Source organism: Helianthus annuus, chromosome 6 (assembly GCF_002127325.2).
Source record: "Helianthus annuus cultivar XRQ/B chromosome 6, HanXRQr2.0-SUNRISE, whole genome shotgun sequence".
Lineage (NCBI taxonomy): Eukaryota > Viridiplantae > Streptophyta > Magnoliopsida > Asterales > Asteraceae > Helianthus > Helianthus annuus.
Window position 1 is genome coordinate 65,579,491 of NC_035438.2, and position 4,968 is coordinate 65,584,458.

Here is a 4,968-nt window from a genome sequence, read left to right on the forward strand (position 1 = left end):
GGTGCAACCCTTGGCGCGAGGTGCATCAGTGAACACTTTCTCCTTGGGACGGACACTATTCTCATTGGATGAGTGCCTATCGTCGTCCTTCTTAGGCTTAGATGGAGTCGAGGGTGGTTTCCTGTGAGATTTAGAATGGGTTCTTGGCTTTGCGTGTGGTGTAGATAAGGTCTTGCTTCGAGACTCGCTGTATTCTTCATATTGACGATCTAAAGCCGTCTTCACAGCGTTGTCTACCAAAGCTTTCAACTCGGTGCCCGTTATATGAATCTGGGCGTTATCATTGTCATCCTCCTTCGAATGACTATTAACTTCGTTTGGATCAGCCATTGCAACTTGAATATGCTACAGAAGATAATGACAAAGTTTTATTTAGGAGTTTATTATGGAATTGTCTTTTATGGCAATTCATTAACCAAGGTAAACATAGACCATATTTGGTTAATTTGTTACTCACTTTTATTTAGGATTTGAATATAACTTATCCTATTTACAAATAATATTGTTAGTGGCACAAAAGCCTAGTCACAAGGACGTTTTTTAGAATATAAGCCGGGATTACAGAGAATCAAGGCATGAAGGTTTGAACCATAGTCCTTTTACCTTTTTCTGACAGGGAGTCATAGACTACAACTGTCACGGCCCCCGACCCGGTTTGACCCGTTTCAGGAGCCGCGGGACAGAAATCCCGTGATATTTATTTATGTGATTTTAGCAGCGGAAATTTTAACATCAGGATTGTTATAAAGCTAAAAACTTTTCCCAATTATTTTATTTCACAACTCGGGATAAAACCCCGATAATTTACAATAATAAGATTTTTCTGATAAATCTTTATTTCAAAATATATTTCTTTATTTTATACTGAGCCACTATCTTAAGCTTGAAATGCTCCCCTGGCACTTTTCCTGAATTACAGTAGATCACCTGAAACATGTTTGAAAAAGGTTTTGTCAGCGGGGAAATACTGAGTGAATCATTCTATTTACTAAAATGACACATTTGTTATAATTCACAGTATTAAGAGTTTTTACATATGTTTATTATCAACCAACTACCCACAGTATTTGTCACTCGACCGGATCTGTGACTGTGGTCATATCACCATTGGCTGCCCCAATGAATGACGTATATCACTTAATTTTAGGTTCGCCCACCTAATGTGATTAAAACTGTAGTAATGTGCACAATACCCCACATACTGGCTGTAATTTGGTGATTACATAAACTTAATCACTGTAATTATAATTCTGAAAATAATTTGGAGTATTGTAAAACAGTTGATAAAAAGAGAATGACTCACATTGCAGATTTAACACGGGCAGAATATGATTTAGCCTTGTTTAACCTAATTTAATAATAATGCACACAAAACCGGGTTAGTGATCAATACAGCAGTCACGATAACTCACGAAATCAAATTCTCACAATGAACGACAAAGTGCAATACTTAAACATTCATCGATTTAACGACGAACGACAAAGTATAACCCAATGTGGGCGGCACTTAAACATTCTTTGGATATATTGATCTCGGAAAATGAATCGTAATAGCGATCGAGTAATTACCCTGTTTTGCGGCAGCGATTCGAGTGCAGTGTGTGTTTAATTGTAGTATTTCTGTGCTAATTCGACGTATACAGAAAGTTGGGACGTCGTTTCAACTTCTAAAAGCTACTGCCAAGATCTGCTATTTATAGTGAATTTTGGGACACTCTTACGGACCGTATGGCATTTCCCCTTACGGTCCGTAAGGGGTGCAGTCTATTTATGTAGACTTGCTGGCTACGGGACTAGCTTAGCTGATTCACTCAAAAATCGAATTTCATCTGTACAACGAAATTTTAAAGATAATTATCACTAGGGTTTAACCCCCCTTGAGTTTTAGGGGCCCTGATCCTAATTCCGATTGTTCCAAAAATTTTAGGGTTAGTGCAGAATTACTTGGGTGTCTCAATTAGGGTTTCCTTATTGACTAATTATCATTCTAATTATAAATTTTAATGAGAGTTGTTACATCCTCCCCACCTTAAGAAAAATCTCGTCCTCGAGATTCATTGAAATAGATGAGGGTATTTCCGCTTCATTTCTGACTCCAGTTCCCAAGTATATTCTGGTCCTCTCTTTGAATTCCATTTGACTTTCACCAGTACTAGTCGCTTGTGTTTGAGAAACTTGATTTTCTTATCTTCTATTTGTAAGGGTTTCTCTATGAATTTCAGCTTTTCATTTACCTCCACATCTTGAAGAGGTACTACCAGGGATTCGTCTGATAGGCATTTCTTGAGATTGGATATATGAAATACATCATGTACTCCAGCTAGTTCTTCTGGTAGTTGTAAGCGATAAGCAACTGGTCCGATTCGTTGAATCACTGGGAATGGTCCAACATATCTTGGACTCAGTTTTCCTTTCTTACCGAATCGTACTACTCCTTTCCAAGGGGATACTTTCAACAGTACTTTGTCTCCTATCTGGAATTCTAGTGGCTTGCGGCGATTGTCTGCATAGTTTTTCTGGCGATCTCTGGCTGTTTTCAATCTTTCCTTGATTTGAGTTATCTTGTCTGTGGTTTCTTGCACGATTTCTGGACCTGATAATTGACTTTCTCCTATTTCCGCCCAACATACGGGAGTTCTGCACTTGCGTCCATACAGTGCTTCGAATGGAGCGGCTTCGATACTTGAGTGATAACTATTATTATAGGAGAATTCGATTAATGGTAAATGGTTTTCTCAATTACCTCCAAAGTCAATTACACATGCTCGGAGCATGTCTTCTAGGGTTTGGATTGTCCTTTCACTTTGTCCGTCTGTTTGTGGATGATATGCAGTACTTAGATTGAGTCGGGTTCCCATTGCTTCTTGGAAACTTGTCCAGAAACGGGAAGTGAAATGACTATCTCTATCCGATACAATGGAGAGTGGAACTCCGTGTAAAGATACTATTTCATCTACGTACAATTTGGATAATCTTTCCATGCTAAAGGTTTCCTTTATTGGTAGAAAATGAGCGGATTTGGTTAATCGGTCCACGATCACCCAAATGGCATCATTACCTTTTCTGGTTTTGGGTAACTTAGTAACAAAATCCATTGTTATAAGTTCCCATTTCCATACAGGCATTTCTAACTGTTGTAGTAGTCCTGAAGGTTTCTGATGTTCGGCTTTAACTTGTGAACAAGTTAGACACTTAGATACGTATTCGGCTATATCCTTCTTCATTCCTATCCAGCAGAAATTCTTTCTTAAATCTTGGTACATCTTATTGTTTCCTGGATGTACAGTATACCTAGATTTATGAGCTTCGTCTAAAATCTTTGACCTTAAATTTCCCTGTTTAGGTACCCAAATTCTGCTTTTGTGGAATTTCCAAATTCCATCGTTTCCTTGTTCCAATTCTTTTAGGTAACCTTTCATTCCTTCGGCATCGTCCTTGATTGCCGTTTCTTGAATTTCCTTCAATTGTTCCATTAAATCTACTTGTAGATTTATTCTAAGAGCACGGACTCGTCTTTGCTTTTCATGGTACTTACGACTTAAGTGTCACACCCCGATCTCCACGTGTCCCCGGTGGGCCCGGTGTGGGGTATCGTGACGTAGTTGGCGTCATCATAGACAAACAACACAATATATAAATGCACAGCGGAAGCAAAAGATATATATATTACAATCCGAATATCAAGTAATATCAAGTATTACAACGGAAAGTAGAGGAATCCACAGGCGGATCTTAAAACTTAATTATTGTTCAACAGACTTTAGACGCCTAGAACTTGCAAGATTCCTTATTAACGCCCTGAGCAGCTTCCAGCCTATTACGTACTTGTACCTGTCACTTAGACTTTGGAAAATACGTCAGTTTTCACTGGTAAATACACTCAACTGACTCATTTGAAAAGAGTTTATGAAAATTGGTTTAGGCGCACAAGGCACAAAACTATTTCGACACTTGATTAAAATGCACAAGGCAAGATTAATCTTTTATACTTGGGACAAACTATATCTCATGTTATCAGTTTTACATAACTTGCTCTACATACGGGGCCCGGTCCTATGCCGGTTCAAGATTAACCGACACACCACTATTCCCCTATTGGGAATCCCATATTGGGTATAATCAATTAATAAGCATAAAGCATCTGTCAGGTGTATGCCTACACCCCGTGCTTGAGTCGTGGCCATTGCATTTAATGAGTCAAGGATATCCAGGACACGGTCGCATTAACCCCCAATGTTTCAGTCAAGCAATACGAATTAAAAACAGGTTATTTGGATTTCCCGACACATTGGTCTTCGAATCCCATACCTCACCATGCGGTATTTATATTACCGTATACCAAGCCCGTAATAGGGAAAATAAGTTAAGAGTATTTACCTGAGCTAGCTCCTGTCTTAAATAGCAAGAATTATAATAACTCAGCCGTATTCACTTAAGTAAGCGTAGGTACAATTTACTGGAAGGCTCTAGTCTGGAACGATGGTATAAATAACCAATTAGAATACTAACGGGTCTTTAATTAAGTTTAAGCTTAGACCGGTTAGTTTTAAGGAATTATACGGTTCAAGCGCACGATTAAGCGAAGATCGGATAGAACGTGATTTAGACCCGACAAGCTTGAATACTTGTATAATATGGGTATACTAAATACATTCTGGATTTTGAGACAAAAATGATAACGTTTGACCCGTTTCGGTCAATTTACGCAAACTAGTTACGTAAACCGAACCGAACGCAAAAAGGGCGTTACGGGTAGCTAAACGAGTCAAATGCAAGTTCCCTGAGATAATATGCTTTAATATGATATAATATCAGTAAGTTATGTTCTATACTGCCCGGAATAATTTTAAACTCAATTTATGCCTTAGGAGGGCATTTTGGTCATTTAAAAGATTGTAAAAGAGTCAAATTAGAAATCTGAGTTGCGGGTCTGGTTCATACAGAAAATATACTTCATTTAATATATTA